Source organism: Notamacropus eugenii, chromosome 2 (genome assembly GCF_028372415.1).
Source record: "Notamacropus eugenii isolate mMacEug1 chromosome 2, mMacEug1.pri_v2, whole genome shotgun sequence".
In the NCBI taxonomy this organism is placed as follows: domain Eukaryota; kingdom Metazoa; phylum Chordata; class Mammalia; order Diprotodontia; family Macropodidae; genus Notamacropus; species Notamacropus eugenii.
In genome coordinates, this window is record NC_092873.1 from 213193444 (window position 1) to 213212870 (window position 19427).

At 36.8% G+C, this 19427-nt stretch overlaps 1 pseudogene; it reads right to left on the reverse strand.

Annotated features, from left to right (window-relative positions):
* Window positions 1-11325: 11325 nt before the first annotated feature.
* On the reverse strand, window positions 11326-18810 carry LOC140522922 (ATP synthase F(0) complex subunit C2, mitochondrial pseudogene; annotated as a pseudogene).
* Between the last annotated feature and the right edge of the window lie 617 nt (window positions 18811-19427).

The following is a 19427-nucleotide window of genomic DNA, read 5'->3' on the forward strand; positions in this document are numbered from 1 at the left end:
TGTCATGGTCTTCTTCGAAAACAAAGGACAAAACTCAACAAGAGAGTCCTGGACTTAGAGTTGCCCTTGTGTGGAAATGATGAGAAACTAGATGTCCCACTCATTGATCAGGAGGAGTAAAAAGAAGTTTGATGAAGACTGTACTTTGCTGGCAAACAGCATGTGCCAATCTATATGGAGCATTTCTTTTTTGCTTTTAAAATTTATTCACTTTTAACTTAAATACAAAAAATACAAAAAATGAACATTTCCATACACACAAAACAACATAAAAAAGGATTCAATATAAAACCATGATTTTTTATTTCACACAGTTTTCCTTGAAAAAACTATGAAATAAAACTACACATCATTTTCAAAACCACCCCATTTTTCTGTGCTTCCTTCTAAGTTTTCTTTTGTTCTCTGCTGTGCACTTTTTATTTATTCTTCTTTCCTCCCCACCCGATCTTAGAGAAGGTTATCGTTAGACACAAATATGCATATATACATACATATAGATGCACATATATTATACTATATAAATCCTTCTTTCTCTGAATAGAGATATGTCATTTATAGTTGATTTGAGTATTTGTAATACTCAAAATGCCTTAGTTGTTCAAAGTTGTTCTTAGAACAATATTGCTTTTACTGTGTATGATGTTCTTTTGATTCTGCTTACTTAACTCTTCATTATTCCATGCAAGTCTTTCTATGTTTGTCTAAAATCAACCAGCTCATCATTTCTTATAGCACAGTACTATTCTGTCACAATCATATAGCACATAATTAGCCATTCCCCAGTTGATAGACATCCCCTCAATAATCCAGTTCTTGGTCATCAAAAAGAGAGTTGCTATAAATATTTTAGAACATATAAGTTCTTTTCCTTTTTCCCTGATCACCTTGGGAAACAGACCTAATAATGGTATTGCTGAGTTAAAGGGTATACATAGCTTTATAACTCTTTGGGAATAATTCCACATTGCTCTCTAAAATGGTTGTTTCAGTACACAGTTCTACCAACAGTGTATTAGTGTCCCCATTTCTCACTTTCCCCTTCTGTCATTTTAGCCAGTCTGAGAGGGATGAGATGATATCCTAAAGTTGTTTTAATTTGCATTTCTCTAATCAATAGTGATTTACAGCATTTTTTTTTATATGACTATAAGAGAGTTTTGATTTCTTCATTGAAAAACTGCCTTTCATAACCTTTGACCATTTATCAATTGGGGAATGACTGTATTTTTAGAAATTTGACAATTCTTTATAAATTTGAGATATGAGAACTTTATCTGAGACTATAAAAATTTTCTCCCAATTTTCTGTTGTCTTTCTCATCTTGGCTAAGAGTGTAGCATCTCTAAAAAATCTTTATTCACTTTCATTCCTTTTTCTGCTGTGGACTGAAGATCAGAACACTTATGGTTCCAGCAGCCTTCTTGGTTGTACCCTTCTCTTGTCATCATGGCTCTTTATCAGGTACTTGATCTACCCTTATGTGAATAAAGAACTACAGTAATGACCTACCACTTTATTTTTATCTTGTCTAATTCTTTTATGAAGCTTTACTTAAATCTCTACAAACTGAAAATTATTTGAATGTGTATTTATGTATCTGTCATCCATTGATCAACATAGGAAAGCTTGAAGAATTTCATCTTTAGAAGGTGTTTTGGGGATTATTTTTGTCTAGAATGGAAATTCCTAATCTAGTGTTTGTGAAGGTATTTAAAAAATATTCTGATAACTGCATTTTAATATAATTGTTTACTTTATAATCCTATGATTTTAATTTTAAGCATTTAAAAACTTTGTTCTAAGAAGTGTTAGATGGTTAGATTGCTAAAGGGCCAAAGAGATGACTCTCCAAAAGTTAAGAACCTCTATTCTAGAGAAAAATAGAAAAATTATTTACTGTCAACTAATAGTTTGTGACATTATGAAGTATGGCAGAGACATATATTGAGCATAATACAGGAGTGAGAAACACAGAAAACAACATATATAAATATGTATTTTTAACTATAACATCATGACATAGATAACTTTTCTTATTTTAACCAGAAAGCATTTGTCTTTTAATTAGGCCAGTGTAGATATCGTTTTGTTGCTTATATTTTATTTTATTCTTATGTTTCATTGTAAATTAAAAAGTATATAGATGCTGACTTTTTGTACTTTTGGTATATCATATGGCTTTTAAAATCAAAATTTAATTATTTAATAAAAGTCATTGTAATGTTGAAAATTTTCTATACTTTGGGAATCATTAATGGAATGAAATAAAAATATCAGGATTTTGGCAAGGCAGTTATCAAAATGTCTCATGATATATGTACTTTTGAGAAAAAACAAACAGATATGGACAGCATAACATCATAATTGGGTAAGTTTAGTACTGGTAGACTTTTTGGATCCAAAGAGTTGTGACAATGAACTGAAGTTGATTAATTATCTCAATTATCAAGTAAGATTTACATATGTAAAGTGTTTTGTAAACTTTAAATCACTGCATAGATGTCAGTTACTATGTTGATTAAGATGATGCCAATTGGAATATAGGTGTCTAGTAGAGTGCCACAGGCCTCAGTCATTGGCTTTATTCCATTCAGTACTTATTATCAATGACTTAGATTGAGACAGAAACAATAAAGTTGTAGGTGTTAGATTATAGGAAGCTGGAAGAGAAGGTTAATTTGTTGTTTAGAATGGGATCTCAAAAAGATTTTTGTAGAACTTGGAAGTTTTGGGACTCAATCCTATTTGGTTGAAGGAACTGAGAGAAGACATTATTTATTGGAAACATGTTAGCTGTCTTCAGATACTTGAAGGACTACCACGTGGAAGAACCTGTAGAGTTGTTCCTCTTAGTCTCAGAAGATTCAAAACAAAGGCCAATGGATGGGAAGACTGTATTCAATACATGCTATGTGCTTATTAAATACTTGGTGATTGGCAGTAGCTACTTTTAATAAATATTTGCTGAATTGAACATTATAGGAAGGTAGATTTGGGTTCCATATAAGGAAAAACTGTCCTAACAATCTGAGCTCTTTCAAAAGTGGTCTGCCTCAGGTTTTAATGACTTTCTTATTATTCAAGGATCAAATAAAATTCCTCTTTTTGGTATTGAAAGCCTTTAGTAAACTTTCCTTTTCTCTCTTTTCAGTCTTCTTATACTTTACTGCCTTCCACACATTTGAAGAACCTGGCTTCCTGTTCTTCCTTGAACATGCCACTCTATTTTGCTACCTCCATGCATAGAATGCTCTATTCCTCACCTATACTTCTTAGCTTCCCTGGCTTTCTTCTAGACTCAACTCAAATCTCATCTTCTGCAGGAACCTTTCCCAGTCCTCCTCCTACATTCCCCCCCCCCCCAGGCACCTCTTCCTGTCCCCCTGTTGCTAGTGCTTTTCCCTCAGAGATTATCTTGTTTTTATTCTGTATATATCTTGCATGCACATATCTATTTTAATGTTGTTTTTCTCTTCGGAATGTAAGCTTTTTGAATACAGGGAATTCTTTTAGCCTTTATTTGTGTCCCAAGTATAGGCACTGCCTAGCTCATAGTAAGCCATTAAGAGATATTTGTTAACTGACTGACTGGTTGTAGTAAGACAACTTGTTTGTGGAGAAATATTTGAGGAGTATGTGATGACTTTGCATCCTCAGGGTCAGAAGATGCTGTATGTTTGTCAAGTTCCATCTCAATCTCATTATTAGGGAATTTCCAGGAAGAAACTGAGATAGTCCTGCTGTTGTGTAGTTATCTAGATGAATACATTCGTTTTGCTTCACTATACACTCACATTTAACTATTATTTTGTGTTTGACTCCTTGGCTCCAGTTTTCTGATCTCATGGTCTAGATCTCCCTCATGACCCATTTAAACTCCTTCTGTATTTCTTTCTATTGTAGCCCCTTTATATCCAGGACTATACTTTATCTTGAGCTGATTTATGGAAGACTGACCACTAGTCCAGAACGCAAGCTTCTAGAATTATAGGTTTGAAACTAGAAGAGACATAGAGATCATCTGGTTCAGAGGTATAAAATTCAGCTTGCACCTTTTCTCTATGAGTTTGACACTAATAATATCAGCCAACTTTTCATTTTATGTAGAGAGCTTGAAATGACTCCCTGAAGGTCACACACAGATAACAAGTAGCAGAGCTAGGATTTGAACCATGGTCATTATGAAAATGAGGTTTTGAAATCTGTGGACTCTAGATCCATCACTCTTTCCATTCTACTGTACTACCTATTTATATCTTGTGAGTTTGCAAAGATTTCCATCTCCATATGTCTCTTATCAGAGAGTACTCAGTGGAAAATGGGACATGCAAGATTCTCTCTCTCCTCTCTCTCTCCTCTATCCCACTGCGCCCCTTTCCTGGTAGTAGAATCATTTATGGGAAGTCCCTGGCCACAGGTTTTTGCCCCAAGGGAGAATATGTTTGGATTCAGCTATAGTTAGGCCCAGTTGCTTCCAGGATCTGAAAAGACTTTATGGCCAAGTAATAGAGTTAGCTGGGTTCCTGGGCTGCTTCTGCTTCTGACTTCAACTCTATGAATTATCACAATAATGAAATCAGCCCTAAGAATCACCCATGTTTTAGGGTTTGCCCTATAATGGATCTTAGCCTTGAGGAGGGGGTAGATGCTCTGGTGTCTTAGGAACATCCTAACAGAGTCTTTACGCTGTTTTTTATATTCTTTACCTAAAGACCAACAGCTGAGACCCAAGTTAATTCACCTGGAGGTAAGGTTAATTCAAAATGCTCCAGGGTCTGCTCCCACAGCATCTTGGCTCACAATAGTTGTTGATGGTGGCACGGGAGTGTTGGAGTTAACTTTAGATGCTCTAGTTCCACAGGAGTTTTGGCCCACAACAGCCTAACATCATGAATAGAAGTCTGCAGAACCAATTAATTTTTTTTTATCCTGTGGAAAAAGCAATCTTTAAGCCAAGTCCAAAGTCAGACAGAAGAAACAGAATGGCTTGGAGCAAAATCACCCAAGGAACACATGGTACAAGGTAACCTCTATTTCTAGTGCCTGCTTCACTTTCCCTGACAGGAGAAGAGAGACATCTCAGATCACAGAGAGCAGAGGAAAGCCAGAACCAGAAGGTTCTCCTGTTTTATTGTCCTGAACAGCCTCAAGCTTAATTCTGATGGTGAATAGTAATTAATTAGAAAAATATGGTTCAAGTATCAGAGAACTAGGTCTTAAGTGTTGGCAAGCTCTTGCCAATACCCTCCAGCAACAGGAATGTAAGTAAATGCTGAAACAGTAAAAACCAATAAGGCTGAATCCTTCAAGAAAGCTTTTGGTCACAAATGCCCAGGATGAACAAATAACATTTGCCCTTACACACATTTATGTGTTCCTTTCATTTAGGTCATGAATGTCAGTGCCTCCAAGGACAGAGCAGCCCAGAGATCTGGACATGGGAAACTACAAAAGGGAAATTGCCTGTGATAAATCTATGATACAAGGTCAGGAAAAGTCCTTTGATAGATCCTTCCAATCCATTCTTTTTTTTTTCCCTTAAGGACACATCTTTTCCTGGGATAGGGAACACCTGACAGTGAAAGGTTCACTTTTTGGTAATGTGTGAACTTAGATATCAAGAAAGGATGAAATTGGGAAAAGTAGGAATAGAGGTAGGTTACTCTAGGAGGAGACATCCAGGCAATGCCAACCTGTTTATATATTGACCTCCCAATCAAAAATATCATCCCACATACTACCTTAATTATTTACATCATCATAAAGTGAATGCATTTACCTTTCCTCCAAACCTTCCCCACTCTATTACTGTGGAGGACATCACTATTCTTTAATTTACCCAGGTTGATAGCCTTGGAGCCATCCTTGATTCCTTCTTTTTCCTTAACCCCAATATCCAGTCACTCCCAAAGTTTTGTTGATTCTACCTCTGTTATTTCTACTGTTTGTTGTTGGTTTGTTGTCTGTAAACTTTCTCTTTACTCATACAAACCATCATCCTAGCTCCTACCCATAATACTTTTGATCTGGACTAGGAGGCAGGGGCCTCCTAACTGGTCTCCCAATCTTCATTCACTCCCCTCCCCATAGCACTCTCCACATAGCTGCCAAAGTGATATTCTTAATGTTGGGATCTGATCATGTCATTCAGAAAATTCCTGCCCCTCCCTTTTCCCTCCAAGATAAAATCTAAGCCTCTTTGTTTGGTCTTTAAAGCCCTCCACAGTTTAGCTGTAGGTTAACTATCCAAGCTTTTTACACACCATTCTCTTCCACAGAGTCTACATTTTAGCCAAACTGGCCTACTTGTCCTCATACACGACATTAATATATTTTGCACGGGTTGTCTGCTTCCTTATCTGTCTCAAAAGATCTTTAGCTTCCTTCAAAGATCAGCAAAGGTACCAATTCTCACAATAAGTTTATCCTGATCTCTCTAAATGCTAGTGCTTGGTCTCAGAAGTCACTTGATATGTGTAACACCTAGGGGGACTCCTCTCCCTAAAAATAGCTACCAAGGTTCAATATGCAATCTATGGGTGCATGTTATTCAAAACAATAATTCACAAGCTCTAACTGGTATGAATGGTTATTCTTTATACTTCATTCTCAAAGAGAATCAATGACCTCAGGAAGGTGATGTCTTCACTTGCAAGTGAATTAGATGTAAGTGAGGCAGGGCTGTGCAAAGTAATCAGCCCTCTCTGTCCTCCTGAGTCATCTGTGTCCAGCGACAAGATGTAGGTCAGGACAACTGGAGATGGCTCCAGATGCATCTTGGTTCACTCCTTGAGTGTGAACAAAGAGAGAACCCTCTTGATCTTCTCTTACATCACAGAGGTCCTTTTCCCCCGGCTGGTAATATTAAAATTATGAGGCTGTCACTGTGTTGACTCTAATTTTTGTTTGTGACCTGCAATTTCATCTACGTGGAGAGCTCCTGGTTAGTAAATTTATTCCATCAATTCAGATGGACAAATGTTCTGCCATTTTCCACCTCAGAATTGCCTGATGAGTTGAAAGATTCACCAATTTGCCCAGGGTTATACAGTCAGTAAAGATCTGAGGACATGCAAGAACTGAACTGTCTTTCTCACAAGACCTTTCTTTCCTCTATCTGGTATTCTCACCATAGCATTCATCTGTAGAAAAACATGTCCAAAGTACCAAATACTTAACTTGTAAATAAATTATTAGAACCAAGCCTATTCTTAAGTTCCTTTATTAGGGAGGCAACTTAGAGTGATTAGCGGATAGAGCATTAGACTCAAATTCAAGGATCTGAGTTGAAATCTGGTCTAAGGTATTTATTGCCTATGTAACTCTGGATAAGTAACAACCTCTCTCACATGACCATCTCCTTTCTTTATCCCTACATACAACTCAAAGTGGTTCATGCCCCAAAGTAACTTCGCCAACAATCATAACTACCTTTCTAATTTTTTTTTTTTTTGTTGTTCCATTGTGACTGGCCCCTTTTGGGTTTTTCTTGGCAAAGATAGTAGAGTGGTTTGCCATTTCCTCCTCCAGTTCACTTTACAGATGAGGAAACTGAAGCAAGCAGAGTTAGTGATTTGCCAGGGTCATCTAGCTAGTAAGTGTCTGAGTTCAAATTCGAACTCAGATCTTCCTGGCTCCAGTCTTGGTGCTCTAATGCTTTGCTCCATCTAGCTAGCCTAACCATTCTGTTAGGGGAGCTCTTTTTCATTCTATTTAAGGAAGAAAGCTTTATGACAGTAAAGTGCCACTGATTAAGAGTCTTTTAACCTTTATAGTTATATTCATTTCTTTAAAGAGGTGCTTGTATCACTCTAAGTAAATCTGATCTTGGAAAAGAATCGTTCATTCATTCAGAATGCATTTATTAAGCTTCGAAGATATACCAAATAATGTACTAGTCATATAAAGATAGAGGCAAGAGTCCCTGACTAAAAGGCACTTGTGTGTGTGCACAGACATACACACATGAATGTTGTATGCATAAATTATAATTTCCCATCAATCAAGCTTTCAGTTGGAGTTGTTTTGTTGTTTTGATTTCCATTTACATCATTATAATCATTGTGCATATTTATTTTTGGTTCTCTTTATTTTATTTTCCATCAGTTTATATGTCTTCCCATGCTTATCCATATCCATCATTTCTTATAGCACAGTTTTATTATATCTAGGCAGAGGTTTTACCTAATCAAAGGATATTTGCTTTATTTCTAGTTTTCTGTTATCAAAAGAAATTCCTATATATGCTTTGTTGCATATGGCACATTTGTTTTGTCATTGACCTCTTAGGAGGTATATTCCTAGCAGTGGATACTTTGAGTCAAAGGACATGGACATTTTATCACTTTTGGAGTACATAATTCAAGACTGCTTTCCAGAATGGCTGGACCAATTCATAATCCTATTTTCTTTCAATAGTTTGTCCTCCTTTCCATAACCCCTCTAACAATAACTATTCCCACCTTTTGTCACTTTCCCCAATTCTTACTATGCAAATTATTTTGAGCCAAAACAAAGGGAAAACTAAGGAGCCAGCATCAATTTTTCTCAACTAGCTGGTCCACAGGATTCTGTTTCCTATATATATATCTATTCATTGCACATCCTGATTGCTTTGCTAATATATTTTGACCAATGGAGAAATCTCTATTTTTTCTATATATATATGTAACCAGTGGTATTTCTTTGACAGGGAGAAATGGCAAGATGGAGGTTGAAATTCTTTAGGTTAGAATGGAATCTTTTAGGGTTGCTAGAATGAAATTCAAATAGGTGCCTGCAGGCAACGTTAGTGGTGGATGGAACTAAAGTTCAATGCAGAGTCTGTAGTCTGGTAATTGAGCCTCCATTCTTTCTTCTCTGCTAACCTCTTTTCAGTCTTGTCTCCCATTTGAAACTCCCAGGTTGTGAACCTCTTTGACTCTTATTCAAATTATGCTCCCAGAGACTCTTTCCGGGCCTGATTCACATGCGCTCGGCATCTTTAACCCCTAATGATTACTCACCTTGATGTTCAAGGTCCACAAAGTCTCTCCTAATAGGAAGCCCCTGGTTTCCATCTGGCCCCCAGAACTTGAATTAAGAAAACAATTTCTCCCTTGCTAGTGAAATACTAAAGGTATTCTGATTTCTTTCAACTCTCAGCCAAAGTCCCACTTTCTGCCAGAATTCCTTCTTGATACTAGGTCTTCTCTCTATTGATACCTTCTTTGCACGTGTTTTTTTTTCATGTTGTCTTCCTTCATTACACTAAGATCCTTGATAGCAGTGACAGCCTTTTGCCTTTCATTATTCACCCAGCATTTGGCACATAGTAGGCACTTAATAAATGCTAGTTGACTATCTTTGGGAGCAAACTCCATGGAAAACAACACATAGGAAACTGTGGGAAAAACAAATCAGTACAAAAGGAATATAGGTATACAGATATATAATAAGTATACAGAATATAAGAGGGTAGCTATTTCATGCAGGCTTGGGATCAGGAAGAGTCATCTTTATGAGTTCAAATCCAACCTCCAATGCTTATTAGTTGTATGACCTTGGGTAAGTCACTTAACTCTGCTTCTATTTCTCGTCTGTAAAATGAGCTAGAGAAGAATACGGTGAATCATGACAGTGTCTTTGTTAAGAAAAACCCCTTACAAAGAGTTGGACCCTACTTAAATGACTCAATAAAAATAACACAGAATATAAAGGACTGAAAAGGAAAGGGAGAGAACATAGTTTAACATTCTGACCCAGAGTCATTCCTCACCACTGAAACAACTGATTTGGTCCCTGAAAGTGAGATTTACAACAGTCATTTAGAATATCAGATTTGGAAGGGATCCTTAGTCTCCATGTAATCCATTGTGACCCCCAAAATAAATCACATTACACAACAACATACTTTATGAGGGACCATGTAGATTATGCCTGACAAATTCTGATGCTTCTAACTAGTTTTCACAGAAAAAATTTTAGTCCTAGGATATGAAAAGAAAGGTGGAAGTCAGGAGCCTTGTATTTTAGCACTCACTCTGCCACTAACTATGTAGTTTTGATGACCTTGAGCATGATTTCTTAACCTCTCTTGGCCTCTGTCTCCTTATCTGTAACATGAAGGTTTTGGACCAGATATTCTCAGAGGTTTTCCCCAGCTGTCCAATTCTATTAATCTAAAAATATGGGGGTAAATGGTAGCTCTTGGCTTCTTGACTCTTATGATTCAGATGATAATGATGCTGAAAAGAAAGATGTTGCAATTTGATAGGGAGATGAATGATTCATTTTTCTGTACCTAATTAGACGTTAACTTTTCTCACATCACATTACCTCATCGCTCAAGTTGATGTGGGCACCTCCAGAATTGATGATTTTGTCTGCCTGAAGGATAACTAAAACAACAGATGGGATAAAATGCATGAAATTATTCTGCAAAAGAAAATGTCAGAGATGGGGTTTAAGAGGTGAGCCAGAACGTTAGACTAGGCCATAGCCAATTGAAGATAAAAATCTATGAACAAAGCAATAAAATACTTGGCTGTTGTAATGCAGCAAATAAGAAATTGGTCCCCGATGCAAATAGATTGTAACAAAGCATTTCTTTTTCTTCACTCTTTTAATGCAGTGAATACAATTCTGAAAATAAATTGTGGCTAGTTACATATCAATTTGATTCCATTCAATTCAAACTCTACTTCTCAAGCATCCACCATGTGCAAGGTACTGTGGTAGATTCTAGACATACAAAAATGAGATGTGTCACAGTCCCTGAAACTCAAGACGCTTATAATGTAAATGAGGACATATTCATAAATGACTGTAAGTCAAATTAGAAAATGATTATATAAATAGGAAAAGTCCCAGAGCCCTGAAATTTTCAAGGATGTAGGTATCCATTCTGACTGGTGGGAATGAGGGAGAACTTCATGAGGCAAGTGTTTCCTAAGCTGACCCTTAAAGGGGTAGGAAGTTGTGAAGAGCCAAATTGGAGAGTTCATCGTGGGCATGGGCAATAGCATTGGCTATGGTATGGAAGAAGGAGAAGGCCGGATGAATTTAAAGAGCAGTGCACAATCTAGTGTGTTTACCTGCAATGTTAATGAAAGATTAATGGTGGGTGATGGGAGAGTTAAAGATCTTCTCTGCCCATTAATAGGCCTTAGATACCTTTTGTTAATTTCTTTTTTTTTTTTTCAGCTTATTAATACAGTATTTATTTGTCTTCCCTCTGTCAAACCCTGAGACTGTGGCTTTCTCCAGGACCACCTGGTAAGATGGAGGGGGAGGTATTCACAGGCTGCAAGAGACATGAAAGGACCAGGATGAGGAGGAACATTCAGAAACATTGGGGGATAGAAATGGCTCCATCACATGGTGAAGAGGATGAGGAAGGCCACCATCAGGCAAAAGAGCCCCATGGCCTCAGACAGGGCAAAGCCCAGGATGGCGTAGGAAAAGAACTGCTGCTTCAAGGAGGGGTTCTTGGCATAACCAATGATGAGACTTCCAAATACTGTCCCAATACTAGTTCCAGAGCCAGCCACCCCCACAGTGGCAGCCCCAGCTCCAATAAACTTGGCTGCTGTGTCAATGTCCCTTGAGACAGTGCTAGTTTGGAATCCACATCTGGGGACAAGTGAGGTCAAGGGACCTTTGATGCTGCCAAAATGCTGAGGTTCTCATCTGTCTGAACCTCTGGCTGTTTTGGTACCACTGCAGATAAAGGTCTACTCAGTAGCTGAGAGCTGCTCCTCACAAGGGCAGGGGCAGAGATGAGCTTGGTGCAGGCATACGTTCTCAAGGGGTGAGGGGCAAAGCTGAAGAGCTGCCGGCGGAGCAGAGGAGACAGAAAGGGGCCCTTTTGTTAATTTCTAATGAGGCACTGGGTCACTAGGGTCATGCCTTCCACTTCTGAAAAGTGTGTATATACTCTGAGGTGAGGTTTTACTTTGGGGCTTAATTTTTGGAAGAAGATTCATGTGCTAGATGAGACTCTGGGTAGCTGCTAAAGAGCCTCTCAGCTTTGAAAACCCATATGTTGGTGCTTGTCTCTCTGGTAACAATGTATGTATTGTCTATGGTCAGACAGTTGGAAGCCCTGTCTGTTGGTCTTTCTGTTTGTAATTTCTGCTTATAATTTATATTTGTATTTTCTCTGAAGTTCAGGGTGCTGACTTTTTCCTCTGAACTAGGTAAATGATATATGTGATTGATTAAAGGAGATTGTTGGCCCTTCAAAAGTTGTTTTCCTTTTAGAAAGCAGATCTAAGAATCTGTGCAGCAGGCCCTCATATGTATGCCAGGGTCCTTGATGTTACACTACTATGAGAAAGGAAGTGCTATGACATAAGATTCAAAGGACAGATTGAGGTTAAAATCTAGGGGGTCTAGAATGCTAGGAAGAAGAGTTGATATTTTCTTGAGTAGGCAATGGAGAACCACCATTTTTGAACAGAAGAATGACATGTTAAATTTATACCTTAGGAAGTTTATCTTGGGATCTTTTGGCAGAAATACTACCTAGTTAGTTATTGAATGATTCTAGGCCCTGTACTAGAATTATGTGAAATAGAGATAGAAAGCAATCTATTGGAAAGAAAGATAACTGGGAGGTAGAATTACACTTCCATGATACTCTCATGTTTTTCCTCCTACCTCTCTGATTAACCTTCATTTGTTCCACTTTCTACCCACTGAGTATGGGGGCTTCCCTAGTCTCTTTCCTCAGCTTTATTTATTCACACACACACACACACACACACACACACACACACACACACACACACACACACACACCTGGGTAATTGTTACTTCTAATAACAGATACAGACAATAGAGGAGATTTTGGCCACTGCCATTAGTTGGAGAAGACAGCCCAGGAAACTTTTTGGAGATGTGGGGTGGAAGAAAGGTTAAGTGGATCAAGGAGGAGTCCACTTTGAGTATAACTGAGGTAGGGAAAAGAAGGATGTTATTGGTAGCTTACTATTTTATCATATTTTCTCTATTCTTATTGTTATATTTTATTTTTACATCACATTAATTCACATATAGCTGTTTTAAGCTCTTAAAGCTTAAAGCTGAACTAAGACTTTTGGGACACCCTGTATATTTTAACCTTATAACGAAAAAGGACAAAGAGGGGAAAATACTAACTAACCAACTAGTCAGATGAGACTAATAGTAGGACCAATATTCCATGACCTTCGTCTCTTACCTTTGCAAAGAAGGGAGGGAGATTCATTAGAAACAGGAATTGTTTTACCCTTGTGGTTGAATCCCCATCACCTCGCATAGTGCCTGGTACATAGTTGGTGTTTAATAAATATATTGATTCTCCCTTGTTCTTTAGGGCCAGAATTAGTCATTATGATCAATAGCTTTTAGATTTAAAAAAATTCTTTCCATTAATAGTGTTGTAACATTGTAGTAGTAGTAGTATATAGTTTGCTTTTTCTTTGCATCACTTCATACATCTTTCTGTGCTTCTCCATATTCTTCATAGTCATCATTTCTTATGATACATTAATATTTTATTACATCATATGTCACAATTTGTTGTTATTTCCCTACTGATCAGCATCTATTCTGTTTCCAGTTTGCTGCAAAATGTTTTACTATAAATAGTTTTTTCTATGTGGGACTTTTCTTTTTATGTTTAATGTTGTGACATATGCTTAGCCATGAGATCTCTGGGTCAAAGAGTTGGATATCTTGGTCAACTTTTTTTACATAATTCCAAACTGGTTTCCAGAATGGTTAGACCATTCATAGCTCTACCAATAGATCATTAGTATGCCTGACTCTCTATAAGACCTCTAGCGTTGATGATTCCCATATTATGTAGTCTTTGCCAATTTGCTGGATATTGTAAAATCAGTTATTTTGATTTGCCTTTCTCCTATTATTTGTGATACAGAGCAATCTTTTTGTTGGCTCTGAATAATTTTCAATTCTTTTGAAAATTGTTTGTTCATGTCATTTTACTCCTACTCTATTGGAGGATTTAGCTTAATCCCAGTTACAATGATGAATCTTGTGAAGTACTGAATTATTTGAATTTATACTACATATTCCCAATGGTACTGGGACCAATTACCATATTTTATGCAATTGTAACTTTGAATAGTGTCAGCTAAAATGTATGTAACTACTTCCCAGAATTCATACTAATCAAAGTCTAACTATATATCTTGATCCTATATATTTGTTTTAGTTTCCATCACATTATTAAAAAAAATTGATGCAAAGATTTTCTTCCAATTGTCAGCTTCCATTCCTAGTTACTTTAATGTTAGCTTGCTAATTTAATTAATTATTCTTGTTAGCTAGGTGCTAGTTCAGATGTATCTATGCTACAGAAAGAGCACAAGTGATCTCAGAGTCCTCTGAATTTAAGTCTCCTGGGAAAGTTTCCCAGATATAGTTAAGGTTCTATTGATATCAGTGTAGGAATACATCTGTCCTTAAGGGTGGGAAATAGAACAAGGGAAGGAAACTTTTGAAGATAAATCAGAGAATTAGGAGGAAAAGCAAGTCAGCACTGTCATGTAAACTAAGTGGGGAAAGAATATCAAAAAGAAAATGGTAAATGTCACTAGATATTACAGATAAGTCAAAGAAGATAAGAATGGAGCAAAACCTACTGAATTTGGCAGTCAGGAGGTAGCATGTGACTTTGAGAGTAATTTCAGTCAAATAAGGCCACAAGTCAAACTTGTAAGCTGAGAAGCTACATACACCAACATTCTTTATGATTTTTATACAAAATGTAACTCTAATGCAGTAAAACTGATTTCATGTGTTTTGTGGGGTTTTATGATAATTTCTCATATGAAATATTGAAAAGCATTGAATGACCACCACTTTACTATATTTTTAATCTATTTACTATAATCTATTTATAATCTAATTTACTATAATCTATCTATTATATATCAATTTTCTATTATATATCATATATCTACTATAATCTATATACAATCTAATTACCATGTTTATAAAATGTATATTTAGGGAAGTCAAGTCTCTTTCTGAGTGAATTATGGAAAGTAGAGAACTCTGCTGATAATTAGGTGAACTACTGTATATATACCTTTGATTTCATCTCATCCCATCTCTTCACCCTTTCATCTCCTCTAGTAGAAAATGTCCTCCCACCAACTCAACTTTTAAATTTTCTCCAATCTACTGGTACTTTCCTTTTTATTTTTAATATGTATTTTTTCAAATGATAAAAAAACCCTAACCTCTTTTTTAGCCTCACCCACATTGATAAAAAAAAAAAGAAAAACAAAATCACTTACAAACACGTAGTCAAGCAAAACAAATTTCCTCATTGACTATATAAAACAAAATCTCTTTCTGTACTCTGAGTCCTTTATCTCTCTCCAAGAATGTGGGTAGCATGTTTCACCATGAATCCTTGGGAATAGTAGTTGGTCATTGTACTGATGAGTAGCCCTAAGTCTTTCAAAGTTGTTTTTCTTTACAATATTCTTGTCATGATATAAATTATTCTCCTAGTTTTGGTTACTTCATTTTGAATCAATTCATAATGAGTCTTCTCAGGCTTCTCTGAAACCATCACTTTTATTGTTTCTTAAGGCACAGTCATATCCCAGCACGTGCGCATGTGTGTGTGTATACATGTACACATATACACACACATATTTACATACATATGCATATCCACACATACACACACACACACACACACACACACTCCCCAATTTATTGGTACCCTCCTCAGATTCAAATTCTTTTTCACCTCAAAAAGAACTATAAATCGCTTTCTACAACCTTAGAGTTTTTCTTAGAATTAATAAATTTACCCATTCACTTATTCCATCCACTCATTCCATTCTCCCTTTTCCTTTATTTTTCCTGCTGAGTGAAATATATTTTTGTATCCAGCTTTGTGCATGTGACAATACATGTGTGCATATTTTTCTCTCCTTTGACTAGTTCAGATGAGAGTGATGTTCAAGTGCGACCTGCTTCTCCAATTCCTTCCTCCTTGTTTGTATAGACTTCTCCTCACATATCTTGATTAATTTCCTTCCTCTCCCTCCTTGCCTTCCCCCATTCCTTCCACTTGTATTTATTTCTTCCTCCTTGTCCATTATTTTTAAAATCATAAAGACAAAATGGAACCACTTCCAGACCCTCTTTCTCATTAGACTCTTTCTGTGACATGTTTCATAGGATTCAGAAAAGACACATATCTTCTCCTCTTATTAGAATGTAAGCAGTTTTATCCTTATTTAGGGCCTTATGATTATTATGTCATGTTTATCTTTTTATGCATCTCTTGATTCTTTCAGACACTTTTATTGGTGGGAAAAGTCATGGTGTTTAGCTAGTCTATTAATTCTTAAATTGTCTCTCCTAGATCTGTTTTCTAGGTCAATTATTTTGATGTGAAATACCTTACCTAGTTTTCTGTTTTCCAGTCTTTTGATTTTGTTTTAATATTTTTTGTTTTGTGATTCACTTGCTTCTATTTGGGTCAGTCTATCTTTCATGAAATTTATTGCTTGACAAGGTGGCTGCTGTTGTTGTTGTTTTTACCTCTTTTGCCAAGCTGTTAAATCCCCTTCTAGTTATTTCTTCTACAACACTCATTTCTTATCCATTTTTTCTTTAAGAGCTCTCACCTAAAAATATTTTGAATTCCTCTTTAAAAATGCTCTTGGTTTATATCTTCTGGGAATTCTCATTGGATTTGTACCCATCTGTGTTTTTCTTTAGGGCAAGAAGGGCAAGTAAGCAGTCAGGAAGATCCAAGTTCAAATCTAACCTCAAATATTTATTAGCTATGTGATGCTGGGCAAATTACTTACCCTTGTTTGCCTCAGTTTACTCATCTGCAGAATGAGCTAGAGAAGGAAATGGCACATGACTCTAGTATCTTTTTTAAGAAAACCCTAAATGGGGTCATGAAGAATCAGATGGGACTGAAACAACTGAACAATGGTAACAAGTATTTTTCTTTGAGGTTTTGCTTGTAGATATTATAGAATCATTATCTTCTGGGTTGATATCTTGAGCAAACCTATCACCGTAAGACCCCTTTATGGTGATATTCTTTTATTTGTTTGCATGCTTATTTGCTCTTCCAACTTTCTTCCTGACTTTGGACTTAATGTTAGGATTGGCTCCGTGTACATCTAGGGTAACTAGGATAGAGTGCCTTGTCTAGCATCAGAAATATTCCTCTTTATGACTTCAAATCAGACCTCAGAGACTTACCAGCTGGGTGACCTTGACAAAACACTTCACCCTGTTTATGTCAGTTTCCTCATCTGTAAAATGAGCTGAAGAAAGAAATGACAAACCATTTCAGTATCTCTTCCAAGAAAAGCCCAGATGGGGTCACAAAGAGTTGGATGCAACTGCAAAATGACTCAACAACTCTCTACATCTGGAGTAAATGTCTGAATGGATGCTGCTTTCTTGGAGGAATTAACAGATGTGTCATTCTAGGATACTGGGGACAGCTCATCCCGGGGATCTATCAGCTTTCAGTTCTCAAAATGGTCTGGTCCAGGAAAAAGTCTAATCACTGACCTGAGTCTAAGCAGCATGTCTGTGGTCTTGTGTCTAGTTGTAGGTCCAGTAGGCTTAGTCTCAGCCACTTTCAATTTGGTGGAAAGTTTTGCAGGTTCAGAGTGAACAAACTGTAGACCTCCCTTTCTTTGGTGTGTGATTGCTGTCCTGGTTATTTCACTGAAGGTTTCAACCTGTGCTAGATGCTGGAAATGAGACCCTGTTCTACTCTTGGGGTTTGAGACACACAGCTACCCTTTGCTTCTGAACTATCTTCTTACTCAGTGGCTCTTTTTTCCCCCCTGGAATGCCACACTAGGCACAGGTCTCCTCTTCAGTCCACCATCTATCTATGATCCAGAACTTCCAATTGGCACCTATTCCTGGATCCTACACAAAGTTAGGCCCCATTTGTGATGGATTTAACCTCACTTCTTTCTTGGTGCAAAGACTCTCCTTGTGCTGAAATGCTCTGCAGGGTAGACTCCTGGCCAGACCCTTTCCCAAGTGTCCACAAATGTTCCTGTCTATCTTTCAATGCTAACCTGAAATGGAAAAAAGTGACTCATTACTTTTTTATCTTTTGATTGCTGATTACACATATACATACATAATATATAATATAATATAATATAATATATATAATGTGTATATAAGCATATATGTACACACATGTCTGACTCATTTTTGAAATCTGTTTATAAAAGTTTGAGTGGTAGTGGTAAGCTTGCAATACATCTTCCTACTGAACTATTCTCTTGGTTCTCCTTGTTGTTCTACATTCTATGTTACCTACAAACATGCCCAAGTATTGCCTATAATTAAAAACCTTCACTAGACCCCACCACCACTTCAGTCTATTGTCCTATATCTTTCCTCTCATTCTCAATCAAATGTCTAGGAAAAGCTGTCTACATCCATTGCTTCCACTTCTCTCTTCTCTTTCACTTTCAACAACATTGTCCTCTCATTTTTCTCTCCAAAGGAACCAGGTTCTTTTAATTGCCAAATCTGATGATTTTTTTCTTAGTCCACATCTGTCCAGACATCTCTACGACATTTGACATTGTCACTTATACTTTCCTTTGGAATATTTTCTCTTTTCTGGATTTTCATGACTACTTTTTCCTACTTCTCCCTTTACCTGTTTGAATCCTTGTCAGTTTCTTCTGCTGGCTTCTTATTGTGGGGTGGTCTCATCTTTTTTTCTTTGACTCTTTTGTTTTCTGACTTGATGACTTCATCTGCTCCTATGGATTTAAATATCATCCCTATCATCTTTATGCACATAATTCCCACTTCTGAGTTCTAGTCTCACATCAAGAACTGGGAGGTCTCCACCTATCTTTCCAGTGAAGTTATAAAATACTTCCCTTTCTGATGCTGTAGTCCAAACAACCTGCCATCATGATGATCCTCATGGCATCTGCTGTCTCTGTGGCCCATGCTTAGAATGTTCTCTCCCTTCACTTAAATCTTGCAGAATCTCTTATTTAAGACATAGTTCAAGCATTGTCTTTTACACAAAGCCTTGTATGTTCCTCTGCTGTTTTTTCCCTCCTTAAACAATCTTGCATTTGTTTTGTAGAGACTTAAATTGTACATGTTGTGTCCCATTTTAGAACTTAAGTTCTTTGGGAGAGTAGAAATTTTTTGCTTTTGTCTTTGTTAGCATCTAGTAAAATTCCTGGCACCTAGGTTAATGAGGCTCCATTGAGCAAAAGATACTGTATTCTAACCTCCACAAACATAGCAGCCAAAGAATACAACACTCCTAGATAAAAAGTACTTTCATAGCAATGGGTTAAAGAAAAAATAGAAGGTTTAAGAAACTTCTATAAGAAGGTGAGATGCATTTGGGTTTCTGATGATCTGTAGGCTTTCAA